This window comes from Oryza sativa, chromosome 5 (assembly GCF_034140825.1).
Source record: "Oryza sativa Japonica Group chromosome 5, ASM3414082v1".
In the NCBI taxonomy this organism is placed as follows: domain Eukaryota; kingdom Viridiplantae; phylum Streptophyta; class Magnoliopsida; order Poales; family Poaceae; genus Oryza; species Oryza sativa.
Window position 1 is genome coordinate 682,263 of NC_089039.1, and position 13,187 is coordinate 695,449.

Genomic DNA, 13,187 nt, shown 5'->3' on the forward strand with positions numbered 1-13,187 from the left:
ATAATTCCAAAATGTTGATGTTTCGAAAGAGCACGTGTACAGGCATGGTACAATTCGAGACATACACCGTGCTCCAACTAACTCCAGTTGAAAGAAACCTTTGCTACTTAAAATTAAATGATTGCTTTCTAAACGACAAACATGTTGCTTTCTTAATAGTTATAAAAGTAATATTATACAGTTTTCTTATACCCCACAGAAACTATTTAATTATTAGACTTGGGAGCAAGTGTTTTACAAAAGCCTCACATACTTTCAAATATTTAAGAAAGGACAGGGCTGGAAGCTCTCTAGTCCACATCGATCATATGGCACATTCCTAGAATTGCTTAACTTTTTTTTTTAGAAACTTGTGAAGTTGTGATTCAGTATTTAGGACATGTTTAAAGGTAGAGGGGCTCTCAAATACTTCACATCAGAGAAAAACAGCACTCATACAAAGAATAGTCTCTTAAGTTGGCTCTTTATTATTGATAGGGTTAATTTGATGGATGCCATTGCAAATTTGTTCAATTAAGAATACGTCATTACTGTTCGTGAAATTGGGTGGATGCCACTGTACTATTTCAAAATTAGAACAATGCCATCCGTCATGAATTTTGTTAAACACCTCAGTTAGTTTCAACAGGCCACCTTTGTCGCCCCGCTGCTCATCGTCATGCTTGGTGTGCCGCCGGTCGACCTTGTGCTAAGCTCGCCGTGGTTGCCGGACTTGCACCGCTGTCTTTGCCAACGCTGCGTGCAACGCCCGCACCTTGTTGCTACCGCCGGAGTTAGGTGGCGCGAGGCTCGGCCGGTGCTCAGGTTCGTGGTGACCTTGATATGCTGGCCATGCATTCATGGCCCGCTGCAGTGCCTCCACTACTACAGAAATCCTAAATGGTGCCGGTTGGGAAACCTCTTAGGTGCTGGTTTTCCCAACCGGCACCCGGAAGGCGGCACTGATTAGCCAGGGTCAAAGGTGCCGATTCCATAACCGGCACCTTTGAGACGCACAGGAGCCAAAAAAAACCAGCTCGATGCATCGGCTCTGGATCGAGCAGCTCCCCATCCCATATACAAGAAATCATGATTCATCATCACAAAAATTCATCAACATCAATTCATCAATATCAATATCAATATCAACATCTCACTTCTCACCATCACATAAATTCAACATCAGCATTAATTCATCAACATCACCATCGATTCATCAACCACAGCATCCCCACACAAATCACAGAAATTGAAGACTCACCATCAAATTGCCGCCGACGCCGCCTCTAGGAGGCCGGATCCAGCAGCCCCTGACATCTAGGCAGCCGGATCCAGCGTGGTGCGGCGAGGAGGCTGCGAGGAGGATGGAGGGGCACAGCAGCCGCTACCGCTTCCGTCGGGCTGCCGCTGCCGCTACTGTTGCCGAGGTGTGCCGCCTCCTATCCGGTCGGATCTGGTGGAGGGGAGGCCGCGGCCCCCTCCGCGGGGCCGCCGCCGCTACCGCCACTCCGTCGGACGAGAGAGAGACGATAGGGAGCGAGCGAGCGAGAGAGAGAGACGGAGAGCGAGAGAGATCGAGAGGATAATGTAATGCCCCGATTCTCGTTCGGGATTAAAAATCATTTAATAATGCATTTTCTAGAAATTAAATAAAAGCTAAAGCAATTTTATCAAGTGAAATAATGAGGGAATTTAAAATTTTCCTTTAAAAATCATTGGCCGAGAATATTTTGTAATATTCTTTGTGCCCTAAAATACTCTCTGAAATTTCCCGCGAATTTTCGGAGCTCGAGAAATAATTTTAATAGCACAAAGATCATTGAATCAATTAAAATAAAAAGAAAACAAAGAAAATCCCCCTTCCTCTCTTTGGGCCATTTTCGGCCCAAGTCTTCCTTCTCTCCCGCGGCCCGCGCGCCCCCTTTCTCTCCCTCTCGGGCCGGCCTCCTCCCTCGGCCCGCTCAGCTCTCTCCCTCCCTCAAGTCTGTTCCGCCTCCCCAGCCGGCCTCTCCCTCCCTCTCTCTCTCCGACAGGTGGGACCCGTGGACCCCACCTGTCATCCCCAACCTCCGGCCAGCTCCAACCGTCGGCCACGCCACCCACTCCCTCCGCCGATCCCGCACCTCCCCTCGTCCCAACCGGCGTGGACTCGAGACCCCTTCCACCTCGCGACCACATCCCGCCCCACTCCCCCTCTCTCCCCGAGGGAATCGACGCCACGCCGAGCCGCCACACCCGCCACGATGCCGCCCCACTCCGTCGCCGGTTGCCGCCTCTCCCGGGCTCGATCCCGCCTTCCCTCATCCGTTTCCCCCATTTTCCCCAAGCCGCTGCGCCCTCTCTCGCTCTCCCCGCGCCGAGCCCACGCGCTGCCGCTCTCCGGCGAACTCCAGCCGCGCCGCGCCGCCGCTCCCGTCCACCCCGCACTGCGCCGTCGCCCTCCCCGTTACCGCAGTCGCCGTGCGCACCCCGTCCACCGCTCCTCTTCCCCAATCCACCGCCGCAACGCCGCTTCCACCGCCACCCCGAGCCACCTTCGCCTTTAGCCGCCTCCATCCGCTCCCCGCCGGCGAGCGCCGCCTCGCCCGGCCGTGCTTTTGCCTCCAACGGCTTCGCCGCGTCACACCGCACCCCGGCATCCACTCCGTCCTCCCCTTCCACCCCCGCAGCACCATTCCCACCGTGCAAGCCGAAACCACCGCCATTCACCGCCTCCAGCCGCCCGCTACTGCCGCCCTAGGGGTCGCCGCGCCGTGCCGTTTGTGTCGTCGGCATCGCTGTGCCGAGCTCTACCCCGACCCATACTCCATCTCCCCTCTCCGCCTCCGGAACATCGCCGCCTCGCGCACCACCTCTCTCGCGCTGCCGCCATCTCGCCTCCCTCCGTCGGCCGCCTCTCTCCGGCGTCGCCCCGTGGTGAGCACCCCGGTTTCCTCCTCCTCTCCCTCCTAGCGCCGTGCGCTGCCGCTTCTGTGCGTGCGTCGCCGGTGCGTCGCCGCCGCGCCGTGTGCTCGACCGGCCGGCTGCCGCTGCCCTGCTCGCCCGGGCCGATCGGTCCCCTTTGCCGCGCCTCCCTCGCGTGCGCCGCCACTCCCCGCGCCGTCGCCGCCGGTGGTCGCGTTGCCGCGCGCCATCGCTAGGTCGGGCCGGCCTAAGCCGTGCCCGTGCCCAGCCGCGCCACCCCGTGGCCGCCCGATCGGCTTGGGCCGATCCGGACCGTCGGTTCCCGTGGACCGGCGGTGGACCGCCTCGGTGGTCCCGGTCCACGGTGGACCGGCGCCCTTGTGCCGCTGACCGGTGGGGCCCACTTGCCGGCGCCGCCCCTCCCCTTTGATGACGTCAGCAACCCTCTTTTCCTTTGGAAAAATAAATGATAATTGCGTCATAATTCGTTAATAATTCTAGAAATTCATTTAAATGGCTCAAAACTTCTAAAATTCATATCTAATTCATTCGAACTCCGAATTGAGCCGTTCAACTTGCAAAATTCATCTAAAATTGAGCTCTACATGTTTGTTTACTTTTTATGTACTGTTTCCTTGGTTTTTATTAGAGTTTTTCCTCGTTTTGCGTGCCAGCGTGTAGTTCCTGTCGTTTCGGAAGATCGCGTTCGCAAGGATAAGAGTTCAGAAGCTCCAAGTGAAGAAGCAAGGCAAGTCACACATTCCCCTTGAGCATGTTGATACCAATTTATAAATGTTTTACTCGTTACAAATAAATATGCATGTTTTGCTAATTACATGGGATCCGGGTATTACCTATCTGCTCGCTTGTGCCATGTTTACTTGATATCTGTTCTTTGTCAACCTTGGGTAATGAATCGACTAGCTCATGTTGCTTATGTAACCTAGCTAGAACTATATGCTTAGCCATGCTTAATTACCACTAGCTCAGTTGATGGGATAATTACAGTATTAGACCTTTTTAGTATCAGAATGAGCTGCGTGCTCGAGACATCTGGCCATGCTTCATGGTCGTAATTATCCAACTAAAATGCGACTGAATGGTGGGCTGTGGGTGCATGGTTTTGCTAGTCGCACCCATGGCAATTAAGGACCGGCTCGCGGGATGCCCTGGAAGAACTTATCGTACTTACCACAAGCCAGCGTGGGCAACGGCTGGGCTTGTAGTGTAGCTTTCCTCTAGCTGACGCATCCAGGCAAGGGTGGGCGTGATGGAGCGGGGCGGGCCCTGCGACGGCCTCTGTCGCTTCCGGATTCACCTAGGCACGAGAGGGGACTGCCCGTTGCCCGCTGGGAACGGGGGTGAAACCTGAGGTGTGGTGTGCTTGGTTAGAGGGGGTTATGCGAAGGGTCCTGTCACGGCCTCTTTCCGGTATGTCGTGGTGACATGTCGGCGCACGGTAACGTGTCGTGGGGCTGTGTCTTGTGGGTACAGTTGTACACCTCTGATCAGAGTAAAACTATTCGAATAGCCGTGCCCGCAATTATAGGCGGTCGACCAGATTCACCGTGATTAGTCCCACCTTAATAAATCGACTCAATGCACTGTAGTCCAGGTGGGTTGGTTGGGCCTGTTGATCAGTGGAGATTCAATATTACTTTAATTACTCAATTGTTTTACTGTTTTGCTCAATAAAATGTTTTACAACTGCCTTTATGCAAATAGCCACAAACCCCTCCTTGTATCCCCTTGCACGTCTGCATCGTTGGTGTGGCTTGCTCAGTACGGTGGTTGTACTCAGTCTTGCTATTATTCCCCCTTTTCAGAAGTGTAGTGCTTCTGAGCTGAAGACGAAGTTAGAAGACCAAGGCTCAGACCCCAGTTGAGTTTTGCCTGTGGAGTGAAGCTGAAGCTGAAGCCCCGCTAGGATCGCCTTTTTCCGCTGCTGCCGTTCTCTTTCGGTGTGAGGACTAAGTGCCTCTTCTGTAAGTATTTACGTTTGGAACTGTATATTACTTGTCGTTTTGTGTGCCCTGGCTGGTCCTGGATAGGGATTTAATAAACAAAATAGTCTGGAAATTTGGGCTAAATTTCTGGGCGTGACAGATAAGGGTGCGGTCATATGGATAAGACCACTCGATCGGCTCGGCTCGGCTTGGTATAAGTGCTAGTTTTACAAAAACCGACACCTATAATTTATTATAGGGTTGGGTTTTAACAAAATCGACACCGGTTTGTTTAAAAAACGGACACCTATAGGTGTCAGTTTTTCTTTAAAACCGGCACCTATAATTGATAAAGGTGCCGGTTTTTTACGATTTCAACCCGCCGAAGTGGAAAAAGACCTATAAGTGCCGGTTTTAACACTTCCGGCACTTATAGTCCCGACGCCTATTTGATGTTTTGTAGTAGTGCTCAACGCTAAGAAAAATAGGAAAATTAAGCGACAGTAGGTCAAGAACAGCATACCATTTTCTTCCCAAAATTACAGTATCAATGCAGTAATTAATACTGAAAAAAATGGATCGAGCAACTCACATCTTTTTCAATAGGATAAGATAGATCGACCAGTCCTCCAAACAGAGGATTAAACCAGGTAAAAGTCCGAATTACACCCCTGAACTATCGAGTGGGTACAATTACCTCCTCGACCCGAAAACCAGATATCTTTCGCCCTTTCCCTAAGCGCGATTTTGATATGAGATTGCACACATGACGTCAACGTGACAATCCAGTCAACTAAAAAATACAGAAAAAAAAACATGGACCCACTTGTCATCTCTCCCTCAACATATCCCCTCCCCTAACGTCTCTCCCCTGCTCTCTCTCAGGGAGGTGTACACAGCGGCGGGGGAGCTCGCTGGGAGGCGTCCACGGCGACGACCGAATGGGAGTTCGCGAGGATGCATCACGGTGGCAGGGGAGACAGGAGGCGCTCGTGGTGGCGGGGGAGCTCGCTGGGAGGCGTCCATGGCGGCGGGGAACGGGAGCCCAATAGGTCCTCCGCCTCCGCCGCTCGAGTTCCGTCGCCCCGTCGCTGTGCAGCGGCGCGTCCGACGCTCGCCACTCCCAACTACCTCCGCCATCGACCGTCGCTTGTGCTCCATTACCCCATTGCTGCTTCCCCCTCCTGTCCCCGTCCCCGCCTACCACCTACTCCGCTCCCTCTCCGCCGTTGCCTCCGCCACCATCCCCGTCTGTCGCTACCGTCCACGGCTCCCCGTCCACCGGCTGCTCTGATTGAGAGAAGGAGAGAAGAGAGATGATTAGGGAAAGAGAAGGAGAGATAGAGGATGAGATTGACAGGTGAGGTCTATCAATTTAAAAAATGAATTGCTGATCGGACTGGCATATAGGACCAAAACCACTACGGTTTAAGTCAAGGACGTAATTCGTCCGGTATTAATAGTTGAGAGTGAAAAATATCTGGTTTTTAGGTCTGAGGGGTAATTCGTACTCACCTAATAGTTCAAGGGTGTAATTCGGACTTTTTTCATTAAACAATAATAAGTAAAAAACTATAGAATTCACACAAACCATAAACCAGTATCACGCTGAAAATCAAATCAGAACCTGCATCTCGTTTGCTTGATAAACAATTCAATTTCAACCCGAATAAAAAGTAATTTCTGGCCCAAGTCAGCCCAGCTAAAAAAATCATTTTCACCAACCTATAAACGTATAAGGTCATATGTAACCATATAAAACATTGTTTAATTACGAAGAAATTAACTAATCAGGTAATTAATTAACCTAGCTGGTTTTAATTTTAGCCGTCACCATGGCGGAGGACGACGGCGGCGTCGGCGGCGGCGACGAGTGGAGCGGCCTAGATCCCTTCTTCTACGACGAGGCGGCGGCGAGAGCGGACGGCGAGCGAGCGCTGGAGAGGCAGCGGGAGAAGGAATAAGTCCACTTTACCTCCCTCAACTCATGGCCGTGTATGAATATCATCCCTCAACCGCAAAACCGGGTATAACTCATCCCCCAACTCTAAACACCGTTGCAAATCAACTCCCCGGACGGTTTTGGAGGCGGTTTTGTCCTACGTGGCAATTGACTTGATTACGTGGCAGTTGATTTGCTGAGTCATCAAACGGGACCCACATGTCAGCAGTCTCCACCTCATCTCATCTCTTCCCCTCTTTCTCTTTCATATCTTCCTCCTCTCACCTTCTATCAGCAGGGCGGCGACGACGGCGCAAGGGGGACGAGCTCGTCGGTTGGCCACGCCGCGCGCGGGGAGTGGCCCAGCTCGAGCACGCAGAGGAGGCGGGAGGGCGCCGGGGCATCGTCTAAGAGGGGGTCGTGGAGGACGAGGCAACCCCTCCAAGTCGCCGGCCGTCCGCGCGTGTGGAGGATCTCGCCGGCAGTGCTCGCGCTGGGAGGATCTCGTCAGCCGGCCGCGCGCGAGGGAGGAGCTCGCCGGCCGTCCGCGCGCGGGGAGGATCTTGCCAACCGTCCTCGCGCGGGGGAGTAGCTCGCCGGCCGTCCGCGCACGGGGAAATAGCTCGCCGGCCGTCCGCGCGCGGGAGAAGCTTGCCGGCCGTCCGAGAAGGAAGCCACTGGGGATGTCGCCGAGCGCCGGGTTGTGCTGCAGCATGAGGACGGAGAGGCTCCGGCACGGGGACGACGGTGGCATTGCCAGCAGCTGCGCATGGCGGACACCCGCTCCGTGTCGCGTGCACGCTAGAAGAACTCCGCTAGCTTGTTTGCTGCTTGCTCATGTTCTTCGACGATTTCATGGTCTCTGATTTGTTCTGTTCGTTCCCCTTTCTTGTTTCGCGTGATCGCCAGCGTCTTCTCTGAATTCGGCAACCATCATATGCTACTTGTCTTGCCGTTGATCTTGCTGCTCGATTCTGTCGCCTCGCCTCCGCTTCTTGATTTTTTCCTTTCCCGTTTCTTGAAGGGAATCATGGTGACTGGTGAGGGAGAAGATGAGATGAGGTGGAGACTGCTGACATGTGGGTCCCGCTTGATGACTCAGCAAGTCAACTGCCACATAAGCAAGTCAATTGCCACATAGGACAAAACCGCCTCTAAAACCGTTCGGGGAGTTGATTTGCAACGGTTTTCGGGGTTGGGGGATGGGTTATACCCGGTTTTGCGGTTGAGGGATGCTATTCATACACGGCCATAAGTTGAGGGAGGGAAAGTGGACTTATTCCGCGGGAGAAGGAGCGGAAGGAGGCGGAGCACAAGGCGTGGCGGGAAGCCTGCGACGCCGCCAGGGACAAGATCCTCGCTCGAGTACGACCCCAAGCATGGCTGCCGGGCCGGCATCCGGCCCGACTACCCTCGGCCCAGGAACGGCCGGGCCTGGGCCGTGCCGCCCATACTATACCATTGAAGAGATCCGTGGAAAGCCCTGGATCACAATGCCATTACGATGGAGTCCTGTATAATCAAGGTCTTGTTTCACTTTGCATCACATTCGTCGTCTACATGCTCATCAGCTAGCTAGCACCAAGCAGACGATCGTTAGACTTAAGATTAAATTCCAAATAACATAAGTTAGACAATTAATCGTACACTGACTAGTAAAGATCATTGTACAGTCTGTAATCTGTTGCAATGAAGAGCCATATGACTGATGTTATACTGACTAAAGAGCGAGAACAATATTTAAAATAATCACTTTGAACAAGACAAACTTCCAGATCATAATCCTTAGAGACATCCCCTAGCAATCATACTTGCACCCCCATGTTAAAGTCAGGGCAAGTTACAGTAGTGATGATCACCAAGCATGTTGATGCCGCTGCAATTAACTAACTTGCAGGGATGACGGACGCCTGCTAGCTAGCCACTGCGGACGGCAGGCACTGGAAGGTCGCGGCGCCGCAGCCGCCGCCGTCGTTACGCCTGCAACAATGGGATGGAGATGATGATGCCATGAAGGGAGAGAGAAATTGTCATCTTGCTCGTCTTATTCATTGCCTCATCGGTAGCTAGCTGGTAGCAGCAAGGCCAGCACCAGCCGTTGGCAAAACTGTTCGCTGATTGACGCCGCCGCGCGGTGGGCCGCATCGCCGCGACGAGCAGGGTGGGCGCGGCCGTCACTGCCGCGACGGGACGACGAAGCCGCACGCCACCACGGCCTGCTCCCTTCTTTTGGGCCGTGCTTGTGCCGGCCCGGCACGAATAGGCCCATCAGACCACTGGGCCGTGCTTGGGCCGCGTCGCTGAAGAGGCGGCCTGGCACGAGACGCGCCGCGCGAGAGGAGGGAGTAGCGAGTTTTCCTGTCCCCCCTTTTTTCGTTTCTGTTCGGTTAGCTTTTTCTTTTTTTTTCCCTTTTTTTCTTCATTTTTCTCGTTTCTGTTCGGTTTGGTTTTTTCTTTTTTTTTTCTGGTTTCTCTTCTGTTCGGTTTTTTTCCCCTTTTTTAAGATGCATGAATACAAAATTTGTATTCGTACGTATGCAAAGTTTGTATACGCGTATGTAAAGTTTGTATAAGCATATACAAACTTTGTATACGTGATGTATTTTTTTTAATACGTATGTATATAAAATTTGTATATATCGTATACAAAGTTTGTATATATCCTATATAAACTTTATATACGTCGTATATAAACTTCATATATGTGTATATATTTTTTATGTGTTAAAAACATATTCATAAAAAATTATATGTATATACGTATGTATATATATATATAGTATATGCATATGATGTATAGATACATATAGACTAGAGACTAGAGGGGGCTGACTGACCGCAAGCGCGCGGGAGCACGCGGCTGATCACGTATCAGCGCCCCCCGTGCTGGCCATGTCGGGGCGGCACGGCTCTATTTGGCACGAAGCACGCTGTGCCGCGTCGTGCTAGCCATAGTTATTAGGACCGGATCGGACCGGCGGTTCGACCGCTAATAACCGGAACCAGAGAGTGCAGCGGCTCGGTTCACTTCAAAGACCGTCTGTGCAATCGAACCGCTAAAAAACGCTCGAACCGGCCGGTTTTTTACGGAACCGGCGAACCGGACGGTTTTAACTGAACCAGGCGGTTTTTGCATTTGGACCAGTTACCCCTCATCTTTCTCAGTGTGACACAACAAAGGCAAAGGGTAAGATTGTAAACACGCAATTTTTAGGGTTACAGCCCGTGGGGAATAGGATTAGATTCACATTGGCGTATTCTTCTCGACTTCTCGTCCCTTCACCTTCGGTGGCGGCGGCGGCGACGAACTGCTGTACCAGCACCGCAGCACGGGCGCACGGCAGTCCAGCTCCGGCGAGCGGCGGCACCATCTCCACTTCTCCTGTTCTGCAGTCTCCAATCTCCATCGAGTAGCGCTCAGCTCTTCCAAGCTCCAAATCCAGTCTCCAACTCTCCATCGACGCAAGCTTCATCCATGGCAGATGGTACGTTCCTAACTTGCTACTGAAATTGCTACTATGCTATTGCCAGTTCCGTTGGTAGTGAACTAGTTAAGATCTATTGTGACGATTTTATTTCAGATCTTGATTTTTTAGAAGACACAAATTTGTTACTTTGCTAGTTGTACTGAAGAAATATAATGCATATATACTTGTTTTACTGAAGCTTTGATTTTTTTTAGATAAATCAATATTAGTAATTATTTGTATTTTTGACAGCAATGGATTCTTCAGATACTCCAACTCCTGTTGATGGGAGTACACCTACATCTACTGCTCAAGAATCAGCATCAGAACCAAAGACAAGAAGAAAGACTGACATTGCTTGGGCCTATTGCACGCATATTACTCAGGGAGGGGAAAAAAGATCAAATGCATGTACTGTGACATGGTTTGTGGCCGGTTCAATTTGACCGGTTCAAAACAATCGAACCGGTTTTTGGCGGTTGAACCAATGAACCAGTGAACCGACGTCCTCGCTGGTTCAATTACCGGTCCGGTCTTAATAACTATGGTGCTAGTTCAAGTCCCAGCTCTACATGCGTTCGTGTGTTGAGGAGATGCTGCCGCCGTCGTCGCCGCCATGCCGGCCGAACGCACTGATCTATCGCATTCCGCACGGGGGAGGCTAATAGGCGGGTGACCGCTCCTAGCGATCACCGCCCGCCCCTCCCCTGTACGCTCCCTCCTCTCCCCCTTCCTCCTCCCCTTCTTCTCTTCCTACCACAGTACACCATAAAAATTAAAAAAAATAAAAAGACAAAGTTGAAAAAATTTATGTATAGAAATACAAATACTGTATATAAAAAATATTTAAATTTAAATTTAAATTTGAAACGGGTTTGTAAACTTTTGACTTATAAAGTTTGGGTCTATAAACTAATATTTGAATTCAAATTCCAATTCAAATTTGAAACGGGTATATAAACTTTTGACTTATAAACTTTGGGTTTATAAACTTTAGATGTATAGAAATACTATGTAAAAAAACATTTTAATTCAAATTTAAATTTGAATCGAATATATAAACCTTTGACTTATAAACTTTGGGTTTTTAAACTTTAGATGTGTAAACTTGATAAAAAAGAAAATCAGGTGGAGGAAAGGGAGGGGAGACGGACTGATCGCTAGGGGCGATCGATCGTCCCTCAGCAATCTCGTTCCGGACGCGTGCAGAACGAAAGCCAGTACGTCGCCGGCGCGCATGCACTGCTCGATCGTGTACGTTCCGCGCGTACGTGTCCAGGACCAGGACATGCATGCATATATGCGCTGCCATTAATTAATTAACCATCAGCTAGCTGCTTGATTTATACTACTCTCTCCTGGATTTTTCACATTTTGGTCCTTTTGAAAAACTTATTTCGCAAGTAGATCCCTAGAAAAACTTATCCCAAAAATGGTCCTTTTTGGGGCGCCAGAGTGGCTGGCGCCGTCGTTTAACAGGACGGCGCCAGCCTCTTTGGCGCCGTCCCACCGCCGACGTGGCGGGGCGATGCTGAGGTGGCTAGGGGGAGTGCGCCAGAGTGGCTGGCGCCCCCCCCCCCCCCCGAAATTTTTTATTTTTGTTTTATTTGTTTGATATTTTTTTCACGCTTAGGGACACACAAGAACCAACCATACAAAAATTGAACTCAAATGGACGTAATATGTGACATGTAGAATTTTTCCTCTCCTCTCCTCTCTCCGAACTAGTGCAAAGGAGAGAGATGTGCAACTTTTTTATTTTTATTTTATTTTTTTGATATTTTTTTCACACTTAGGAACTCACAGGAACCAACCACGTAAAAAATAAACTCAAACGGACGAAATATGTGGCATGTGGAATTTTCCAAAGCTCCACCGAAAAACTTCTCTCCTCGAAAACACAATCTTGCAAGCGGAATTTGGAGGTTTTAATATCGCCGAACCCGGCAAAGCTGGGGAGAATCGGATGTAACAGAATCGGATGTAACTTTTTCTGTAGATGTCCGTGCATATATTATTTGCCTGATTCCGAGTCCGTATGAGAAAGTTACGCCTATTTTAATACATGGCATATTTTGTCCGTTTCGGTAGAGTTTTGGAAAATTCTACATGTCACATATTTTGTTCGTTTGAGTTTATTTTTTATACGGTTGGTTCCTATGTTCTCCTAAGTGTGAAAAAAATATCAAAAAATGAAATAAAAATAAAAAAAATTACATCTCTATGTACTGTTTAACTTATATATGTCATTTCATGTGGTTATATTTTGAATTAGATTAAGTAATTTCATATAGTGGTAGAGTGCATTATGTTTAACATGCTGATCAAAGGGTTTTACTAAAGGAGTTATGGTCTAATTTTAGTGAAGGTGCAAAGTAGACTAAGTGGTATGCTAGATATTTTCAGACTTAGCTAAGTGGTAGTTCGAGTTTAAATTTTTTTTGTGGTTGGTTGTATCGTGATCCTAAGTGTGAAAAAACATCCGAAAAAATAAAATAAAAATGACACCGTTGCAACTCCATACAGAGAAACAGGAATGGAGGCGGCGGCGCCAGCCATGCTGGCGCCCTCCTCCCTAGGGCGGCGCCAGCATGGCTGGCGCCCTCCTCCTGCCACGTCGGTTCGCGTGCGCCACGGTGGCAGGAGGACGGCGCCAGAGAGGCTGGCGCCGTCCCGTTGGATGACGGCGCCAGCCACTCTGGCGCCCAAAAAAGGACCATTTCTGGGATAAGTTTTTTCAGGGGTCTATTTGCGAAATAAGTTTTTTAAAAGGATCAAAATGTGAAAAATCCAGCTACTCTCTCTCTGTCTCTTTCATCCTTTTCTAATCAAACTTGGTTTGACCAAATTTATATAAAAAAAACATAGCAGTATTTTCAACACAAAACAAATATATTATAAATATATTTAATGTTGTATTTAATTAAACTAATTTAATATTTTAGATTT

The 13,187-nt window shown here is 49.8% G+C and overlaps 1 long non-coding RNA gene across 1 annotated transcript; it reads left to right on the forward strand.

Moving 5' to 3' along the window:
* Positions 1-10,017: 10,017 nt before the first annotated feature.
* Positions 10,018-10,803, forward strand: LOC107281038 (uncharacterized). The gene is made up of 2 exons (XR_001545926.3): positions 10,018-10,256; positions 10,491-10,803. It is a non-coding gene; the product is annotated as an uncharacterized lncRNA (long non-coding RNA).
* The last annotated feature ends 2,384 nt before the right edge of the window (positions 10,804-13,187 follow it).